General features: G+C 33.5%; 1 protein-coding gene across 14 annotated transcripts in view; it reads left to right on the top strand.

Annotated features, from left to right (window-relative positions):
* Positions 1-23,313, top strand: part of BMPR1B (bone morphogenetic protein receptor type 1B) — a 356,154-nt gene that overhangs the window by 226,570 nt on the left and 106,271 nt on the right. For 2 of the 14 annotated variants that reach the window (XM_011356267.2, XM_023528420.1), the window contains one exon: positions 121-185. The exons of 11 other annotated variants lie outside the window; for them this stretch is intronic. The gene's annotated coding sequence lies outside the window, so the exon portion shown is untranslated. Of the gene's footprint in view, positions 1-120; positions 186-1,680; positions 1,717-23,313 lie in introns of all 14 variants that reach the window. One more of the 14 variants, XM_023528418.1, reaches the window with a different exon arrangement.

Here is a 23,313-nt window from a genome sequence, read left to right as displayed (position 1 = left end):
CAGAGATCTAGTCACTTTTTATTTTCTGCTCTACCAATCTAGCATGTGGCTTGCATCGTCGAAGACACATTATGGTCCTTATTGGCTATTACAGCTTCAGCTGTCATGTCCAATTTCTAGGCAGCAAGAAAGAAGTGGAAGTGAAGGAGAGATCATATGGACAAATTGATGAACCTCCTTGTCAAGTACCTTCCTATAATCAGCATTTAAGATGTCCCTCCTCTGGTTACATTTCATGGCCAGTTTTTAATCAAATGACCACATCGTAGTCTTTTAGCCGGGTATATTGCTGCCCTGAAAAACCATGTTCTCTTGCTAAGGAAGAAGGGAAGAATGGACAAGGGTGATGACTAGACTTCTTGCCTCATATATTCTACTTAAGATATTGATGGAAGAATTTCATAGATAAGTAGAAAATGGGCATTGCTCTTTAGTTATAAATTTTATGTGCAGGTGCCTCATCCTGAAACGTCCTTGACGGATACCTTTAAAGTTTAACCATTCAAAAATGAAAAAAAAATCCCTGCTCATTTTCTTAACACATTAGGTTAAAATGCCTGCTTCCATGAAGAAATTTGAATAACTATTCCCATGAATATATTAGACAATGAGGGAAATAAGGGATCAGTTAAAGAAGACTATGTCTTGATGTACAAATATTTTCAGGAACTTAGGTGTATCAGAGGAAAGCTGTATGTTTTAGGCAGGAGAAAGTGAGGCAGTAATTGTCAAAGGTCACAATTGAATAAATCGTGGATTATTTCACTGATTTACAGTGTTCATTAATTTGAGAGAAATTGATTCTTGATATATTTGATACATTTGTGGTTTTAAGCATAAACATTTGACCTAGGCTTTAGATATTTTAATATAACTATATCTGTGCTGCTTCTAATTAATATTGATTTTGACTTAATATTAGCATAGGACGTTTATTTTCGGTGCTTTTCCACCTGTATAAATACCCTTATTGCAAAGTCAGACTAAATTTAATCACAGAATTTACTCTGCTAGCAGTCTTTATAACTTCATTGTGGACCCAATGTTTTAAACATCTGTCTTTCATTTACTATATCTTAAATATAGACTTTTATAACAGAGGCTGAATTATAAGTATGCAAAGACACTATAGCACAATAGCACTTAGGGGAAGGAACAAAATTTCTGAGAAAAGAGTTTCTTAATAAGTAACACTGTTTGGGTTAGTAAGGCTGTCTCCCATAAAAAGAAATAGGGACCTATCTGAAATAAGTAAAGCATTTTTTAAGAGAGCTCCTGGAAGACTAGACTTTGTAATATCGCAAATGTCGATGTCAGTTTTTTAAAGGGGGGATTTATGTTGTTTGTTGTTTTTAAGTGTCTTTGTCTTGTGTTTAAAATATTATGCAACCTTTTCATTAAATAACTAGTTCTTCAACTGAAAGGACATTGTGTGGCCTTTAGGGTGAATTAGGAAGAGGTACAAAAAAGAAAAACAGATTTAGTAAATATTACTTTCAAAAGTTGTTTTTCTCATCAAACAATGACTCTATATTGGTCTAATTTGATTATGTAAAAGTCGTAGTATTTTATTTTTATAGTTAGTTTTTGAGTTTGAGCCCTGTAAGTCTAGTTCCTCGTGTATTTCCTCCAACTGATTTTATTTTGGATAACATTATTTTTATCTGATTTTCCTTTGAGAAAACACGGACATTTGCTTCCTTGGCTGACTTACAGGTACGGGTGAGTACTAAAGGACCCACATGAATAGGCTTCTTATATGAGACAGCCCACCCCATGCAGAGATGCCTCCCAGGCTAGTTATTTGTTCTTAGAAAAAGGCTGACTTGCATGAGAAAACAGGTACTGAGACTGTCCTGCTTCTCAGGATTTCATATATATTTCTTCTGTATATATGGGAGCAAATAGTGTTCTTAAACATGATTAAACAAAATCAGAAAATGTAAACTTCTGGAACAATACTACTAATGCATGGGAATAGCAGAAAATAGGGTAAAGAGGTTTTGAATTAGAAAAAAGATATTATTTGAAGACATCAACCTACATTGAAATCTAGATGTCTTTTGTATTTGTTATTTTCTGTTCTAAAATTAGCATTTTATCATACTGTTTATATTATATATTTGCTTTAAGTATGTATTATCTTTCTTAATTAGGTTGCAGGGTTGGTTTTTTTTCCCTGTGGAAACTACCATCTTTTACTTCTTTGGGATCTCCTATAGCATCTTGCATCATCTCAGACCTTTTATAAGCCTCAAATAAAGATATTTAACTGGATCTGAGTGGCAAATTTGGTTAGTAGTAGTTCCTTGGTACAGTGTTTTCAGTATTCCGAGGCTATGTCTGTTTCTGTAGAAAAAAATACAGTGATAAATTAGGCCAGGGACTCTGTTTTATATATTGTTGTGTATCTGGAGCTTAGAGTGATGCCCGACAGGTTGTACGTACTAAATAAATATGTGTTAAATGAATTAATAAATAGTTGAGGGAACAAGTAAGAATGTCAGCATATTTGCATTCTGTTACTAAATTAACTCTAAAGTCCCTTCTGATTCTAAATTCTGTGAGTAGTATCAATATTTGTTAATTCAGCAAATGTTATATAGGCATCCAAATTCAGAAGCTGGAGTATTTTAAAATTGATAAAATCTATCCAAGAAATGTAGATTCAAGGCTATTCAGAATAATTAAGTTAATAAAGACAGACTTTTCTGAGTTCAACTTCCCATGATTTAAGAAACAAAAAAAAAACTCACCTATATTAACTTGATGAATTGATTTAAATTTTAATATTATGCTAAATTCCAACTAATATTCAGTTAGATAATTGAGTGACATTCCTTTTCAATTTATATTACAGTTTTTATAGAGTGAAAGTTTATCAACCTGGTTAGGGAATAAGGTTTCGGGATTATTGGGTTTCGTAGGGAAAGATTATACTGGACCATTTATCTGATTTTATCATTATAACATTAGTATTCTAAAAGGGACTTTCTACACTTTTAATCTTTTAGACGTAAAATGGATTCCTGGAAATTAAGTAATTAGAATTGTAAGTTTTTACTACCGGGGTCCATTTGTACTCATCTCCTGATTTCAATACTGATGCCTTTTTGAAATGTCAGTATTTCTCGATGATTTTTTCCCCTACATATTATTTAAAGAAGATTCTCTGCTAAGAACAAAATGGTTGTGTACTACATGGAGTGTCATCCACAAGGGTTGTGGGGTGGAGTTGGGTTGGGGAGCTGTTTATTTGTTCCAATGGGCTCTTTGATACATAAGGAGAAAGGGCAGCCAGAATAGTGGTCCTAAAGTATGGTCAATGGAACTCGAAAAGCTCTCCAAGAAGCTTTTGGAGCATTTGTCAATTCAAAACTATTTTAATAGTAATACTGAAGTGGTATTTGCATTTTTCACTGTGCCAGTATTTGCTCCAATGATTTGTAAGCTATGGTAGGGAAAACTGCTGGCACCTCAGCACCAACAAAGGTGGTGGCAACAGACCTGCTGTTCACCACTGTGTCCTTCACTGCCATACTTTTCAAGAAAAAAATGAACATTTAATTTAAAAATGTCCTTGATAAAGTAATAAAAATTATTAATTTAAAAATCTGCACCCTTTAGTACATGCCCTTATAATAGTCTATGTGATGAAATGAAAGTATGCTTCATTCTGCATACTGAAGGTGCTGTATACTGAAAGTAAAACAATGGCTTTACTCAAGAAATTGTTGCTGAACTAGTTCCTTTTTAATGGGTCATTATTTTTAATTGAAAGAATGGCTGATGGACAAATTATGACAATTTAGACTTGGATATTACATAGACATATTCTTGAAATGAATGAAGTGAGCCTATCAAGGAAAAAAAATCGACAGTATTCATGTTGCTGATAAAGTTTGAACTAGCAAGTCAAAATTCAGGTAGCTCGAATTTTGGAAAATTTGTTATTGGCACCATGAGCCTCAGAGTATCCAAATATTTAAAATCTTTTTTGATGATATTGGTGGTGATGTCAGCATATGTGAGTTTTTGTTGTATAAGGAAACGTTAACTTGTGCAAGTTCTGCATGAGTTGGTGCACTGATGTTTTCCAAATGATCAATGGATGATGTTATAAAATTACGTGATAAAAGATCTAGTCAAAGTACAATGTAGTAGAATGTATTTTAATGTAATAGAATCCAATATTTTGTTGTTAGGGTTCAGATTCGACATTGCAACTAAACTAAAGGAAACTACTACATGTTGAGTGTAGTATTAAGTAGAATATTCACAATATCTGAAAGGCTGTTGAAATATTTTCCCCCTTTTCAATTCTTTTTATCTGTAGGATACAAATTGTCTTTATATACTTTAACCAAAGCAACTTAATCACAACATATTAAATGAAGAAGCAGAGTTGAGAATCTATCTTCTGTTAAGCCAGACACTTATCACCAAATTTTTTTAATTGAGGAAACATGGTGATTTTTCATGAAACTATTTATGGTAACATGTAATAGACTTAATATTGTTATTTTAAAATGAATTAATAAATATTTTATAAGTGCTTCAACTTTAATTTCTAATATGGTAAGTAAATGAATCATAAACAAAACAAATTGACAAAAATAAAGAAACAAAAATTCTTTGGTATCCTTAATATTTTTTTAAGAATGTAAAGGAATACTGAGGCCAAAAAGTTTGACACTTCTCTAGATTAGAGCATGGGCTTCTGTGCCTAGGTCTAGGGTGACATTGCTTAACAAACTAGTATTGTCTCAATAGAATCGTTAGTTCATTTTTTCATTTATTGATACATTCAACGAATAATATTGTGTTACCTTCTGTCCTCCAGATATCTTGTTAGGTGGTGGAAATTATTTCAAGTAAAGGTTGTGTCTGCTTATCTTTAAGCTCCTCTAAAGCCAGGTCCATGCGTTATACTTGTTTTTATTTATCCAATTTTGGTAAAGTTGTTGAGTATTTGGTTTCATCTTTCCTATTTTTTTCCATTTTATGGATATGTAGCTTGGTATTTTCATGTTTTGCCATTTGTTACTATGACAGAGATTGTTTAATACTTTTTGTAATTTTTTTTACAACTTTCTGGTATATTTGAAAATATGGAAGAGATTGTTATCTTTGCAGCATATTGTGTTATGTAATTATATATGGATTGCAGGGATAAGAGACAAGAAGGACATGGGAGAGAGAGAGAGAGAGAGACAGAAGCTTTGACAAGGTGTTTGCAATGTGTTTTCCAAATCTACCTCTAACTTTTGAAGGATCCGGGGCAAGAGTACAAATGGAGAACTACATACCATATGTCAAAATATTTAAAAGTTATAAATTAAGCTAACACAATATTATAAAGTATGTTTATCCTCTTGCCCTTACAAATATACCATCTAACCCACAATTAGAAAAATATTTGTAAAGCAACAGTTTATGCCAGATTACTGTGGAGAGCACATATTCAAAATGATTATTTTTCCACCAAACACAATGATTTAGTCTAGGCAGATCCAGCTGCACTGACCAGACAAAAGAGAAGGGTAGGGAAGAGAACTTACCCTCTTTTTCTTTGTCTTTTTTTTGTTATTTCAGTTTCTTCTTCCAAACACTTGACAAATCCACAGAGAAACACCCACTTTCTTTTTCTTTGTATAAGAAGAGGTTCATTCTTCCACACCCAAGATTCAGCTGCTCATCCACCTTGGGCTCTTTCCTTAACCCACTGCCTAAGAAGACATTACATGTAATGCCCAAGGGGCTTGTAAGGTTTCTCGTCAATATTCAACAAGCCATGCAGACATTTTCCTCCCTGATGACATTGCTCTTTTGAGTTCCTCAAATGAAACTGAAGTTGGAAGGCCAGGTTATTCCAAAGTAGAGTTCCCAGATTTATCGAATTCTGTGCTGAACCGCTGTCACCTTGGGTGAGATGATCTGACCCTGGCCCATGGCCCAGCACCCTTGTTCTTCCCCCACTGCCTTCTTGCTGCACCGCAGGGATTTATCTTACGTAGATGTGGACATCTCAGCCCTTTTGTCCAAATTCTGTCTCACATGGCCAATAACTAGTTGCTCTAGGCCATCCTTTGGGTCTAGGATTGTGTACTCTAGTTCTTTGGGAAGAGAATTCCATGGTCCCAGGTATGCAGGTTGTGATCTGAAAGGATGTATGGTAAGGTCCAGTTAGGCACATTTGTTTGTTGGTTCCATGGATTCCTAGTAGATAGTGGAGCATGCAGCCCAAAGAGGATTGGAGCCAGTACCTCCAAAATGCAGACCTTAAAATAGGGACCCCGTTTTTCCATATCTAAGAGCAATACTGATGTGGGTCAGATATTACTTGTATTAGAATTATCAGATGTGCTTCTTAAAAATACAATGTGACACAAAGGTAGGTGTTTGGAGTGTCGTCTGTCACAGGTAATGTTTGAAGTGTTTCCTGGGTAGATGAATGAGTTTCCACTTAGCATCAACATTTCACTGTGGCCTTTAAAACATCTTCTTGAACATGTAATCTAATTTAATTCTTTCAGTAAGTCTTCGAGGTTATTATTCTCATGTATCAGAATGTATGCTGTAATGTCATTGGGGAATTTGGTCTTAAAATGACCTTGGGGTAGCTTTTTCTAATGTCAAGTTTCTATATTTTATTCAACAAGATTTGCAAATATTATTTTTTCAGGACACATTCTCTATAGTTATTGTGACTCTAGTGATTAGATATTCTTATATCCACATGAAAAACAAAAATATTATTGTAAAATAGGTAAACAGAGGAAAATAGTATATTTTTAATAAAATGAAGTCACATTAAGTAAAGCAAATTTTATTATTTGGATTAAACTGAAATATTCATCGATGAAATATAGTTATTAAAGAATGCATGTTAATCACTTGTGTACATGTAACAATATAATTTATATTTTATTGATAATTTTGTTGATAATTTGCATTTACAATGCTTATTTTTTGAGAAATAATTTTAGGTTTTCAGAATAATAATACGATCTATAGAGTAGTTATGGATCAACTTGAGAATTGTATGGAAATACATATCTTGTGTTTGGAAAGTACGTTTTAAAAAGAGTGAATAGTCAAATTTAAAAGTAACTAATAATAGTTCCATAAAACCAACAATGAAGCTATTTACTCTACTCACTTTAAAAAAATTGTGGTCACAGGCCTGTAAAGTGTTATTTAGTAGCCGGGGGGCCAGAAGTGGGGATGGGGGTGTGGAGTGGGGTGGGTGCTAGTTAATACTTACCATACAGTACTTTAGTTGTTTTCTAGAGTTAATATTAACTACCACATATTTGTAATTTATAATGTGAAAGTATTTTAGTCACTGGAATTACCTGAATTATTTAGTATTTTGCATCCCTGTGAAATAATAAATGGCCACTTGTTCATAGAATTATCTGAACTTTTGGACAGCTAATTTAGAAATTATTTCAAACAGCTGAAATATCTTCCTAATAAAGCTGTTTTTCTAAAAAAATATATATTTATATATATTTATAATTTTATATATACTTATAATATATGTATGTGTGTGTATTATATATATATATATATAATACACACACATACATATATATATATATATATCTCCTAGGCTTTAGTTTTGGCTTGCATAGACAAGTCTACATAGTATAGTTAAGAAATGGGACCCGAACTGGAAGAGTTAATCTTCAAGTTCAGCCTGCGCTGTATTTACTGATCTTTTTCTGCTTCTTGTTAATTGGCACCTCAGACTCTATACTAATTAATGAGAGAGCAAGGGGCAGGTGGCGCCGTTTTATTTTGATAATCCTTGTCAGCAATGGCTGTGTAATCTTCTTGTTTAATTATAATGAATGTGCATTTGGGGTGCATGAACTTTCAACAGCTTTTTTCACTGGAGGTTCAGTGGTCAAGGACAGTTTTTTAACTGTCAGACACTGCTATATATTGTATACGAAGTCAATTGTTTTATTACTTTAGTTATTAATTCACACAAAGTACTATGTGTTTCTTTAAAACTAAAAGAGTATAACCCTATTCAGAGAAGTGAAATAATTCTGCGCTTCCTTTAATTGTGCCTTTTTTTTGAAGTGAGGGTAAGAAATTTTGTTTAAATAGAGACATTTAACTTTTTGAGTACTTAATAGATGAAAATATTAGAGTAATGTTTTCTCTGGAAGGAAGAGCCTAGGCAGGAAGTCAAAATAAATGGAACTGATTTACTTAAGAATTTGCAAGTTTTAGCTGTCAAATGACTAGATAAATGGTTCTGTTGGAAAGGAGATACCTACTGGAAGATGCACGTTTTGCTCATTTTCATTTTAAAGATACTCTGGTATAAAAGTGAGTTTAGGTAAAACAAATTCATAATAGTTTTGAAGGTGGGGGCCGAGTCTTAAAATTGTGTTCCAAGCAATGCATTATTTATTTGGGGGAAGAAGGAGAAAAGGAGGAGGAAGAAGCCAGAAAACACCTCCTTGGCTGTTAATACCTTGAGACTTAGTGGAAAGGAAATAACACCCAATTTATAAGAACTCCAATGTAAACAAACAGGAGCTATGATAGGAAATAGCACTAGGGCCAATTTATAAGACTTGGTCCATGTTCATTTTTCAGATAAAACTTCCTGTGCTTACTTCTAGCCATTTTGGGCCAGACCAAAACCAAAATAAATCTTCCTCAAATGGTGAAAGGAAACATTTTAATTGGGTGATATTTTTGGAAAATCAGAAATAGTTGCTTTCACCATTGGTAGCTTGATAAAATTTAATGTGTTATTTAAGATAAAAGCTTAAATTTGTGTAAACTTGGATGTGAATTATATACTTATAGTTTAATACATAATGGTTTGATTATAATAATTTTGTACCTAATCAGAGATTCTTTTGACTTAATTTATATTTACAATTTAATCTGAGGTTGTCATTTAAATCTGTGGTAAGAATTAAGAAAACTGAAGGGCAGTTTTGTCTCTTCCCCCAACCAGGGAACATTTGACAGTATCTGGGGACATTTTTGATTTTTACCACTGGGAGAGAGGGGTGCTACTAGCATCTAGGGTGTAGCAATGCCGAATGCTGCTAAACAGCCTAAAATGCACAGGACAGTCCCCTTAATGACGTACCTCACTGAGGCCTACTACTGATGAAACATTACTTATTTATGATCAATGGACTGTGGAAATGCTGAAAATTTCCTGAAGAAATTTACACTTAAAGAAACAATCATGTGGATATGCAAGTATTGGGTTGTGTGCGATTAACTAATAAATAACACATTCCTAATTTTTTCCCCTCCTTTTCAAATTATAAATTCTTGTGCTGCAGGAATAAAAGTGACTCACTATGTGAAGTGATGGATGTTAACTAAAATAATAGTAAACTAGATGGTTAAATGTGATAATCATTTCACTATATATATATATACATATATAAATATACACACACACATATATATATATATATATATATAATCATTGTGTCGTATACCTTAAACTAATAAAATTTACATATCAATTATATCTCAATAAAACAGGAAAAAAGTGACTCAGGGGAAATAATCTGAGATATCCTAGAATATAACAGTTACAAATTCTTTATAGGTTTTTCTTTCGGTGTTTACTATATTTATATTCAAAATGGAAGAAAGCACAGTACTTAGCCTAGAAAGAATGCAGTGTGACTAGTACAGGTGCCTTGTGCCATATTGCATACTGTTGTGTTTATAAAGCCTGTATGATTTACTTGGTGTAGAGTAGCTGTATGTTAGAGATTTTCAAGAGGTTTTTAATCCAGCAGCTAAATACAACCCTCAGTTCATCAGATTTGAAAAATTTGTCCCCATCTTTTATTCCTATGTGATTGTGATTTTTTTGTTAACATGATCATAGATAAATTTTAACCAGGTGTTTACTTACTATGAAAACAGTAGCTTGATTCCAGATTAAACAATTTAAATTTCATCTGTTCTTTTTTCATGACACTAATCAACTACTTATATGCTGAGTAATATATATCAAATGCCCTTTCTTGATGTTCTGGTATTCATTGTTGGTTTACCGAAAGTCACTGAATCAGTTCCCATTGACTTCCTTGTATAATAGGGCAGACATGTTGTGTAAAAACTTAAAAATTATATACTATTTTATACAGACTATATATATATATATATATATATATATATATATATAGGTATATATAGGTATTTTCTAACAGCCTCTACTAAGACTTGCTTCCAAATGGGGAGTTTTCATATTTTCATATATATAGAGAGAGGTGTTTGTTTACTTTTTGAACTAGTCTCTTCTCAGGTATTATTGGCAAAGCATGTTATATTTAAAGAGCTTGACAGAAAATTAGTATGTACTGAGTATGTGAGAAGCGGGCAAGATTTCTGTTAGCACATGTATTCCACCCCCCCCAAAAAAACTTTGTAAATAAATGAAATGTAACTCGTTTGAAAAACAATTCAGTAATTTTTTATGTCTTATTCCCTGGGAGAGAAGAAATAGGACAGGCATTGTGGCCAGCAATGCTGTAGACGACTTGTTAGATGGCAGGAGGCTTTGTCCACAGAACACGAAGGCTCATTCAGTTCAGTGACTGCAGTATATTTTATAAGGAAATCTGTGTCTAAAAATAGATGCTGAATGAAACTTCTTTGCAAGCACAGGGCCATATGGTTGTTAAAGGGCCACTTTGTTTAATTGGAAAGAAAATACGAAAACTCCCCGTTTGGAAGCAAGTCTTAGTAGAGGCTGTTAGAAAATACCTTTTCGTGCAGTTACTAGGTAAGCATTCCAAAACAGATGTGTTTTCTAACTACACTGAGTAAGTAACTACCTTAGTCGGCCTTTCTTAAATTCTGTTAGGGTGTGCTTCTTTTTAAATGACAGTAGAAATCATGTATAATCGTTTGGAACAAGGTTTTCATCTGTGAAATTCAGCAGATGTTCAATATCTGAAATAAAATTTAAAATTGAAGAACATTGGATAGAAGTTTTAGGTGACCTTTGCTATTTAATCTTTGGAAAATCACATGATCTGCCCAGTCCAGAGTTATAATATTACATTCTATGACAGGAAAATATTTTTATTTCTGCAATGTTTATAAGCACATGTACCTACAGAGTCCATTTCTGTGGCATTAATGCAATTTATGAAATTTAAGTTTATAAAACGAATATGGGAATTGAGTTCTAAATGTGACTTTATTAAAATGATATTAAAATGGTATATGCCATAAAACTACTACTGCTAATTTAAATGAATTAAAAAGATTTGCGATAAAGTCTGTTTTATTTATGACAGAGAAAAAGAGAACAACCTGATTTATTGCAGGAAGGACTGTGTTATGGATTTCCAATAATATCTTAGAGCTCAAGTTAGATATAGTATATAAAACTACCCTGTTAGCAGGATCATATTCTAAACTTATAGTTGAGGAAAACTTCAAATGCTTTCTTTACCTCTGTAAGCATAGTATATCTTATTTGTAGTCAATTGCCACTAACTTTATTCTCCTTCATGTGAGAGTATTTCCCATTTCCAGTGAAAAGCCCATAGGGCTCAAAATAAATGAAACCTAACATGTTTCCAGTTTAAACACACATACCCCTAAAACATTCCTCCATACCTTTCTTCTCTCTCCTCAGAGACCTCTGCCTTCTATACAGCACATGCCTGCCAACAAAACTTCTACTATGGTAAAATGTTTTAAATTTATATGTTCTTTCCAACTCTTATGTCAGAGACCCTTGAACTTGCTTCAGATCTAGAAGCAATGATGGCAAGCCTTCAACACTCACTTCTTTTAAGATGTGTTTATATGCATTTGTGTAATACATTTTTGGGTTCTCTGGTTTTGAAGCATATACCACAAATGAAACAGACTTCTCACATAAAATATATTTTAATATATGCATGTTTATACACATGAATGAGAAAGTATATATTACAACAAGTTCTAATGTGAGGACTTTAATTTTGTGCAATATCTTACAGGTTATAAGCTTTCGTATATGATATGTCATTTGTTCAGTGTATGACAGTATTGTGAAGCATAAGAGGATTTCTGTTTTCTACCAAGAACAGGAATTAATTGCAGTAGAGCGATTAATAAGAGTATCTGCGACTCTTATTCCAAGGCGCTTTCCCTTAGACCACACTAAAAAATTCTATTTTAAAGTCTAGTAAGATGACACTACTTATTCCTAGTACTGTTGAATTCAGAATTGCTGAATCTCTCTATAATTTAGCCCATGACGCCAACATTCTTAGCTACTCGAATAATGACAACTCTAGTAGCTAATAAATTAGAATCTGTATTTGTACACTGCATATACTTTGTGTATTAAAGGAAGAAGTAACACTAATTAATCTGATCTTGCACTTAGAAAATTCCTTTTTTTCTCTCCGATGATTAGAGATGATTGACCTTAACAACTGAAGGTATTTCATGCATTTCAGATTAAAATTTTATATGCCAGGTGAGTGTCTCAGACTTTCAGGGTTTCCCTCACCCTCTGGGATGCTACTGACTGTCTCCATTTTCTCAAGTCAGTGTTAGGGAAAGCTTTTAGAAGCCTCAACATATTGTAAGAGGGGCGTCCTGGTACCTAACTCTATAACCCATCGCATCTGCTGCTGTGAGGATTGCCCTCCTGGTTACTCAGTCTGTGGTCCAGGCCATTCCAAAACACAAACATCAAAGGTTTGTTGTATCTATAAATAAAATATGAACACAGATGAGCCAACTTCATTCATTCTATACATGTCAATTTTGCCAGTTGTATGCCAGGCACAGTTATAGATGCTTTGGACTTTGTAGTGAACATGACAAAGTACTTGCATCCAAAATGCTGTATTCACAAGGTGGCAGACATAAATACATGAACAAAGATTATCAGGCCAGAGAGAGATCAATTATCCAGAGAATATAAAATGAGTTAGAAAAGTTTTCTTAGGATGGTCATGGAGCCAAAATCTAAATAATTAAAATAAGTTATAGGAACAAGTATGGGGACAGCGAAAGGAAATTAATGTGATGTGTTTGAGGGATAGGCAGAAAACTAGCATTCATGGAACATTTTGGACAAAGGGGAAAGTGATAGGAAATGAGTTCAGAAAAGCAGGCAGAGGCCAAATCATATAGGCCATAAGAGTGAGTGTGGTTTTGTTTGTAATTGGACGTTTTATGCAGGGAAATAATATGTGATTTACATGTTGTAAATTTAACTTTGGTTGCTAAATGGAGAACTCTGTCAGTGGCAGGACGTAGTGGGATCAGTAGACTAAAGAGGAGACTCATACAAAGTTCTGCAAGATATGTGATGGTATCTTGGTCTAGAATTTTTGCAGTGGAAGTGATGAGAAGTGGTTCAATTTGGAATATAGTATTACCAAGTCTTGATATAATGGATATAATGGATATGAGACCTGGGGGAAAGAGAGGTATTAAGAAAGACCTAATAATTTGTGAATAGAAAATATCTCTTGTAGGGAGTAAAAATGCTAAAGACTTGGCCAGCTGGCATTCATTCCTTTATTTCTTTATTCATTTTTTGTGGAAAGGTGAAATATCTTGATAGACTCAGCATTTTGCAATGATTTTTTGCAATGAATCGTTTGCCAGAAGTTGCTCTTTCAGTAGGTTCCAAAACACTTCGAAGGAGAAAAGGTGAATAGGATAGATTTAGTCTTCAGTTTTTAAATATCAAAGTGATTTTCAGAAATATCATTTTTGTTAGGAATGATTTTTGGATACCTGTTGTACAATTGTGATCAAAGTTCAGTTCATGGGAATGTTTTTTTTTTAACATTTTTTTTTATTAGGATGACATTGGTTAACAAAGTATAATAAGTTTCAAGTGTATAATTCAACAGCAAGTCATATTTATATCTCATTGTGTGTTCACTGCCTACAGTTAGATTTCTTTCTGTTACCACGTATTTGACCCCTTTTACCTTTCAATATTTCTGTGTACCATAGTTTAGTTTATCAAGAGAAAGTGAAGAACATTGCTCAAATTTGTGCTATGAATTTAAAAGACTTGATAGAGTCTTAACCTATTTTAAGATAGCAAATATAATTGTTTAGGTTTTACTATAGCTAGCATAGATTTATGATTGCATTTTTATATGTCACAAGAACACTTGACAACACATCAGGGTCCCTTGTATAATCAATGTATACAGTATATCTTTGCTTACTTTATAGAACAATACTTTGTGCGTTATATAGGAATTGATATTTGAATCTTTTAATTGATAAAATTTTTGTCATATACATGATCTACTTGATTCTGTAATCTTAGAAATTAAACCACAAATTATAATATTAGGAGCGATCCTAATATTACAGAAAGGTATGGACTTCAGAACACAGTTGTAAAGCTATATCTCTGTAAAGTTACAAAATAACCTGCTGTTCTTCAGGAGTATCCACCTGAAGCACAATTTCTCATCTTTTCTTATTGCAGGTTCTTTATATCTTATATTCTCAGTATTGTTACTAGTCTTTTTCATTTTTCTGAAAAAAATTCTTTAATGTTTCTATTTTTAGATAACATTAAAAATTTTTGAAATAATGTCTATATTATTTTAGATAAAAATGATAATTTATCAGGATTTTTCTGAATCTCATTTTGGAAAATGTGGTGAACTGTGCTATGGTTATATATATGTATTTAAAAGTCTGTATTTTTGAAAAATGAAAGGCAGATTTTTCTTAACTGAATATTAAAGTTATCTGTTACCCAAGTTATTGCTTTTTTCTCTATGGCCAAAAAAAAAAAAAAAAAGAGTGGTGCTCTTTTAGGGTCAGAAGATCAACTAAATTTTTTGTAAAACATGTTGAAAAGAAATATTGGTTTCCAAACCCAGAAGAACCAGTTTCTCATTGACTTATTTTTTTCTTACATGTTTTATTGAAAAATTAAAAATAAAATTAGAAGTACAAATACTAATTGGTTCATATATGAATGTCTTGGAATCTGAAATGTTAAATCAGTTATCAGAGATTTTCTGAATAAAACATGAGTGAAAGAAAACCACAGTTTCTCCATTTCTCATGACCAAATTCCACGTTTTTTCCTCAGTATGTGATTCTGAGGAGGGAACCCAGCTCATTTTATTGTTCATCTTTCCTTTTTAACTAGATAATAAATGTGGAGCCATCATCTCAAAGCTGTTCTAAAGATGTCCAGAGTAACAATAACCCCTTTGTGATGAAAATAGCAGAGTAGCTGCTCTTTACCACGTTAAAAATTGCGAACTTACTTATTCAATATGTCAATGTACTTTGCGCATCAGCAATCTTCAGCTTATTGATTGGGAAAACATGAGTTAAAATGGACTATCTTAAATTGAATATAAATGTTTTCATCCCCAGACCACTTTAATCCCCAGACCACTCAGTTAAGTAAATTGGTAGATGAGATGCCTGCTTTTAAGCACATATACATATACATTGTCCAATATGTTCTATATTTTTTAATAGATGTGCTAATAATTAATTGCCTTTTATCTGTGTATTATTTTTAAGTTCAATACTTTGTATTATGTCAAAGATTGCCTTGCAGAGTTAAACTTTCCACAGTGGAAGAACCACCAGAGTATACTTTTATTCACATGGATTAATTTAGTGAAAATCATTTCTTCAGTGTAGAGGCAACAGGAAAGCAGGGCCAGAAACATTTACCCCAGGAGGTTTTCTGTAAGACGATTGGAGACATTCCTGAAGACAATGAGGCACTAGCATTTGTTTAAGAGAGAGGCTATTTCTCTCTGAGGGCTCATGCTGGAATTAACTGGTGTCATTTTGAAGGAGGGTTTTGCTAATTGGCATCTCCCAATTGTATATAATGCTAACACCTTTTCTTAATAATTATTTCCCATAAGCATAGCTCTGTAAAGCAAAACTCCCTGCAAATTTATAAAGATTTAAGAGGAACTGTTGCCATTTAATTAGTTTCCAAAAGTCCTATGTGAACTGTAACAGTTGGTTGGTATTATTTGTAAAATGTTTTGTTGTTTGACGTTGGAAGCATTACGTTCATGTATTGTGGTGATGGCCTGCTGAGTAATTGCAAAGTTCATTATACTACCAAGACTGTCAAGGGGCATTTATGGATATTCATGTGCAGTGAACCCTTGAACTTGAACTAGTCATTCTTGTCTCCTGTGGCTGAAATTGTGTTTACTCTAAATGGCAGGAGAAGTTTTAATTATGAAACCAGAAAAGAGGCAAAATTACCTATGTTTAAAATGGTTAATGGACTATTAAGGAATGTACCTGCAGTTTTTCTCTCTGCTATAATAATGTTGTCTGTACTCTCAAGGAAACTCATTATAATTCTCAGCTTTAATTTTTTTTTAAAGATATACTGTTTGGTGGTAAATGTGTGCTTCCAGAATTTTGTGTTTCAATGTAAAAGGATATTAGAAATTCATTATGTCCACTGTAGGAATTCCATTTGTAGAGCAAATATAAATTAAAAATTGGAAGCATTGATATGAAGTTTAAAAACATACAAGCATTGGACATCAGTTTAAAAACTTTTGAAAATATGGGCGAAATTTAAAAAGCAAAATTCAAGAAGTATGCACATACATATTTGTCTACATGTAATTATTTGTCAACACTGAAGTATGTATGACAATAACGAGAATGATCCCTTTATGAGTGTCCCTCCATTAGACTGATGTTCTTGAGAATAGAAGCATTTTCTTAATCTATGCATCCTAGCTCACACTGTTCAATGCATAGCACATGAGAGAAAATATGGTATATTTGAGAGGACTGCAATTGGAAATAAAAAGTTACTACTGAAACATGGAGTGCATAGAGATTGGTGGCAAGAGATAGAATTAGAGAAATAGCCAGGGAAGTTGCTTCTGTTTTCAGGTAGTTGGATCATATACAGAGGAATGTTATGGAACCATTGCAGCATTTAAAGCATCTAAGCACTATGACAGCAATATGGAGAATGGGAATGGAGCAGGAGTAACAAACCAGCTCTCTGATTCATCCAGGCCGGGATATGGTATCCTGGAAGCTGGGGTTGAACAAAAGTTTTTGGTTTTCCTTTTTTTAAAAAAATAAAAATAAAACAAAAAAAGAAATCCTCTTTTAAAAAAATAAAAAAGACATTTATTTTTTAGTTTTGGAGGCCGGATCAGGATTAAGGTGACAGAAGATTCATTTCCTGGTAAGGGCCCTCTTCCTGCATTGCAGACTCTTGTCTTCTTGCTGTGTCTTACATGACAGAGAAAGAGCAAGAACACAGGGAGCTAGCCCAAGTTTCTCTTCCTCTTCTTATAAAGGCAATAATCCTTTCACGGAGGCCCCATCTTCATAATCTCATCTAAACCTAATTACCTCCCTAAGGCCCCACCTCCAAACACCATCACATTGGGTATATGGCTTCAACATATGATTATCACAACAAGAGTAATCTTTTTGTAACTGGCTTATTTCACTTAGCATTATGTCTTCAATGTTCAGCGATGTGAAAGCATGTGTCAGAATTTCTTTAAAATAATATTTTATTGTATGTGTATACCACATTTTGTGCATCCATTCATCTATTGAAGGACACTTGAGTTGCTTCCCAACTTTTGGCTATTGCGAATAATATTTCTGTGCATATGGGTGTATAAATATTTTTTCAAAACCCTGATTTTAATTCATTTGAGCATATACCCGAAGTAGAATTGCTGGATCATATGGTAATTCTATCTAATTTTTCAAGGAGTCATTGTACTGTTTTCCATAGCAGCTTCACCATTCTATACTCCCACCAACAGGGCGCAAGGATTCCAATTTCTCCACGTTCTTGCCAATGCTTGTTACTTTGCTTTTTGATAGTCATCATTTTGGGTGTGAGGTAATATCTCATTGTGGTTTTAATCTTAATTTTCCTAATGATTAGTGATGTTGAGCATCTTTTCATGTGCTTGTTGACCATTTATATGTCTTCTTTGGAGAAATGTCTGTTCAGGTACTTTACCCATTTTAAAAATTGGGTTGTTTATTTGTGTTTGTTGTTGTTGAATTATAGGCATTCTTTGTGTATTTTGGATAATAACCCTTCATCAGATATGATTTACATATTTTTCTCTCTATTTGTAGGTTTCCTTTTCAAGCTGTTGATTATATCCTTTGATGCAGAGAAATTTTAAATTTTGATGTCCAATTCATCTATTTTGTATTGCCTGTGCTTTTGGTGTCGTAGTCAAGAAATCATTGCCAAACGCAATGACATGAAGCTTTTCCCCTATGTTTTCTTCTAAGAGTTTTATAGATTTAGTTCTTAGATTTAGGTCATTAATCCATTTTGAGTAATATTTGCATATAGTATAAGATAAAGATCTAATTTTCTTTTTTTGAGTGTAGATATCCAGTTTCTTGGAAACACTTTTGAAAAGACGTTTTTGCCCATTGAATGGTTTTGCTAACCTTGTTGATGCTCTGTATGTATTGCTGGAGCAAAGTGCGTGGAAATAAGGGAATGACCTAAGAGACAGAATCTTAGGGGGACATTAGAGACTTTCTAAATAAGTTAGTCATAGAGGTAATGCCAATATCTCTATGGAATGGAATGATGAAACCTTACCAGATCCAGAGCACAGAAGGAGGGACTTAGAGAAGCTCCCTAAGCCAGAAAGAATTTATATACGTTTTGTTCATTTTAGAAGGATAGCTAAAATAGATAAGACATGTGAAAAGGTCCCTTGCCCTAAGGGAATATAAACTGTAGCATGTGTAAATAATTATAATACAGGGTAAAATAATAAGAGAAATGTTATAGAAATGATACTGATAAAGTGCTATGGAAGTCTAGAAGAGAAGATAATTCATTCTGCTGAGAGGACCAGTTGGGTCTCCTGGATATGTCCATCAAAATTTGTCCATCAAATTGGGTCTCCTGGATATGTTCAAAGCAACAGAAAGCAGTCATGATTAATCTGCACAGAAAATAGTTATTAAGAGGATTACTTGCTAGTTCATAGCCTCTCCAAGAAGCTATGAAAACCAGGTTTGAGGAGACAGAGCCTAATTTAAGACCAATACTTAAAATTCCATCCCAGAATTTATCCTATCATCAAAACACCATTTTCAGCACAGCTTAGTGAAAACACTCCAACTTGTGCTGCTCACATCACCAGTGCTAGATCTGGATGCTGCCGCTAGAATTGGTGTTGCTGCTGCCTTTGGAAAATGAATGTAGCTGCTACTACTCCTGCCACCACTGGTCAGAATGAATGCCCGGAGGTCCTTTCTTAGCTTCTTGTAAAGTCTGGGATGTGTGCATCTGATTTTGAGGGTTTCAGTCTTGTACTCCAGTTCTAACTACAGGTGAGGCAAAGAAAATATTTTGCCATTTTTTTTTTTAGCTTCTGTTTTGATAGAGTTCTGCCTCAGACAAATAGAAAATGCCCAACATATAGTCAGTGAGAAAGGCTTAAACCTAGTATGGTAACATTCACAGAGCTGAAAGAGGTAGAATTTAAACTGCTGTAGGAGAAATAGTAATATTTATACATGTAATGGCAGTTGGAAATATGATGTAGCATTTCAGAAAAAAAATTAGCATTGTAGTCAAAGTGATATTAGCTGAAGCCCTGACATTATAGGGGAACACATTTGAGAAAATAGATCATTGGAGAAGAATCATGATCACCTATATTTATATGAACACGAGAGGAAGAAACTTGGATAGATAGGCCCTCATCATGAAAAACAAAGGAAGAGCTTCTAGTAAGTGTCTAATAAGTTGAATTTTTCAATTTACTTTTTCATGAGTGAGACTCTTAAGAAGGGAGGTGCTTGCAGTGTCCAGTTGCTTAGGGATAAAAAAGGGTGAAGACTAAGAAAAATTCACTGGATTTATTGACCTTCGAAAGAAGAATTTCATTAGAATGGTAGGAATAGAGATCCAGTAGGGTCAAGTAGGGATTTGGGGATGGGGTGGTTGTTGTGGTAAATAGAGCAGTAGAGTAGGCTTCATTGAGGTGAAATTTGAGCCAATACTTGATGGAGGAAACTAAGTATATATCTAAGGGAAGAAAGAATGTTTAGGCAGAGGAGTAGCAGACACAAAGCTCTGAGCGGGAGAGCATGCGGTATGAGGAGCAAGATGGGGAAGAGGGAGAATAGTAGAAGAGCCCAATGAGTTTATTGGAAGCCAGCTTTTATAGGACCTTGTAAACCATCATAAGGACTTTGTAAGGACATCATAAACATCTACTCTAGGATTGAAAGCTCTTCAGTATTTTCTATAGCTCAGCATTAAATTAATCTCTAGCTTTTTATACAATTCAAAAAACTTCAAGCTTGCTTTTCATAGGCTATTTCTATTTGTAACAACTTCCAGAAAGAGATAATGGAAAAAACAACACCAAGAGATAATGTTATATAACCAATGTAAGGTAAGGCAAGATTCTTTATTGAAGAAGTAGAAAGTAAACTATGATGAATAATTTATAGTTCTTTTGTCTGAATTCATAGAGTGAAGTAAACATTTTGTTGTTCAAGTGTCAGTTTTTGATTATATACATATCATTTTAATAAAACGTTGAAAATCCTTTATAAACAAGTGTTTCTAAAACAGCAGCTACTTCTTTTAAACTTTTCTTTTTTCTTTACACATCCTTTGGTGGAGGTGCTAATGAGATGTATTGAGGACTTTGAAGTGCTTCCACTGTAAAGTTTTGGAAGACCTCAGAATGGAAATCATGGTGACTGTTTAAATCATATTGGTCATCTTATTTGGCCTTAAATCATCTGGATAAATGCAAGTTTTACTCATTTTGGTTAAAATTGAATTTGAATGTTTGATTTGGCATAATCCTTAAGATAACCCACTGCTTGACTAAATTTTTCACTTTTCAACTGGGTGTTTGGTAGTAGCAGACATATCCACAGAGACTGCTGACTGACTATAATAAGAAATGTAGAGCAAGGTGGTCAGATAATGGAATGCCTATGTAACTAACGTTTTTATATTAACCAAGAATAGTATTACAGTTTTATTTGTTTCCATCTGACTAGTGGAGAATTATTTTTGTGTCTAAATATATCACTGGATTTATCTAATATCGTGATCGCTAAAGCTCATCCTCATTACCTTCGTAATTTACGCATCTTCTGTCATTTCATGTATATTTGGTATCCTCCGATTTTGCTATAGACCTTTAGGTAGAGCATGGAAAGAAAGGGGTTCACTAAGATTAAAGTCAGATTTTACTGTTCTGTGACATTCTCTGTTTGAATAAGATCTATACACAATGGTTTCATTTCATTTTTTTATTTTTTACAAACTAGTTGTTTAAACATTCAGATCAACCCTCAGTCTTGTGAAAATTCTCCATGTATGGAGTCTATTAGAAAGCCTTTAATGAGATTATCAAAAACTATCACTTCTCATTAAAAAAATTCAAAACACTAAGCAGCTGTGTTTTATATCTGGGGACAGGTGAAGGGAGATAAGAGAATTTTATTTGTATATATTTAGGATACAGTATGTTTCAGGCATCCTTTTGGTATCAGCCATCTGTCATTAGAAAAATATTTGAATATACACAGTGACTCTGGCTGGTAGAAGAGATGAAAAGGTTTAGCATGCCATGAATCTGAACTGAAAATCATGGCATTATTACTTCTTTTCTTTTATTTGATCTCTGTATTTCTTCTAGCATCAGTTTTTAAAAGACTACTAAGAAATGTGTGTATAATACACTGACAGCACTATTGTTGATGCTTTCTATGGAAAGGCTAGTATGTGTTAAATAAAAACAAAACTTTTCTCTGATATGAATGTCTTTTCTGTTACTTTGAGAAGCTTTTTATCAAGTAATTCCTTACGTATATATTTAAGTCTTTTCCAAAGAGTGGAAAATAGATTTTCTAGGAACTTTCTTTATATGGTATATGAACTTTAGCATAGCCTCTTCAAATGTTAAAATAAGAGTGATACTTAACTCCATTCATATTTCTTTTATGTGTATATTAATATAACCTTCCTTATTTTAAAGTATATTCAAAGTTATGAGGAAACATACATGGTAAAATAAAGTTTTATTGATATTATCATTTCTATTAAAATTTTTATTTTCATTTAACCTATTATTTAATATTAGTTCAAGTTTGCCTGAATTTCAAGTGGTTTTGCATGAATTTAATACACAATTGACTTTAGGATGAAATAAGAGTGATAATAATCCTTAAGGAACTAATTTACAGATGAGATTATGTTTGGATTTTTATAATAGAGGTACTGGAGATTTTGATTTTCTGCTGAGGGGTGCATCAGCACTAATTTGATAAAAAGATAATGTCCTTTGAATACCTCTGGAATAGAGCTTCACGTAAGTCAAATTAGTAGCTTCAGTGGTTCATGATTTTTATAGTATATAACTTTAATTAGTGTGTAACTTTAATTCTAAGGAGTCCAGGGCCAAAGTATTAACCGTTATGATACTTGGATATGCCTGTTGTTATATAAACAAACAACAGAAACCTCTTTCTTACTTACATAATTCCTTATAAGTGGGACCAAGTAGATCTAGAACTGCTTTCTCATGGTGTGAAGAAAACAGCTTCTTTTGTTAAAACAAACTCAGACTTATCTCCTGATGGGAAGACTACATTACATGGTTTTGGTGACTTCTTCCATCCACTTATTCTTTTTCCTAAGCCTGAAGAGTTTCTTCACTGTACTTCCTAAAGCACAGGCCTACTCATGAGGAAAAAAAATCTCTTTCCTTAATTTCAAGGCTCCTCCCTCACCTTAGTTGCTTCACTTGTAAAAATGTGGCTGCTGGGAAACTTAAGAATGTATACAAGACACAGGTATAAATTAATGATAACGTATCTATTTTAATTATCATGATTTTTATAAACAAATAACATACCTGCTCTGGAGGAGAGTTTCATCTCTCACTGGATCTGAAACCGCTGATCTCTAAATGCACTGCTGTGCCTTCCAGAGTGGCTGGTGTCCCCCTCTTCTGAATCGACAGGGTTGGGATTCAGGGTATTGACTCCTCTTTTACTCTAGCCCTCAGAATTTCTGGCAGTCATGTTCCCTGATGAATTTCACCAGCCCCCAGAGACTCTGAGTCTTCTATTTACTGAATGGACTGTTTCTGCCCTGGTTATTTCTTGCAGAGTGAAAATATATAGTTCCCTAAGTAGTGAAGTACTGATACCTGGTCCTTAGCCAGTTCCAGGCCTTGTTGGCACAAGCACACTTGGTATTTCCATCTATAAATAGGGATGATATTACCTACTGCACAGGGAGGC

Source organism: Pteropus vampyrus, unplaced genomic scaffold (genome assembly GCF_000151845.1).
Source record: "Pteropus vampyrus isolate Shadow unplaced genomic scaffold, Pvam_2.0 Scaffold25, whole genome shotgun sequence".
Taxonomy (NCBI): Eukaryota; Metazoa; Chordata; class Mammalia; order Chiroptera; family Pteropodidae; genus Pteropus; species Pteropus vampyrus.
Note: the sequence above shows the minus strand (reverse complement) of the source record. Positions and strands in the feature narration are given on the sequence as shown.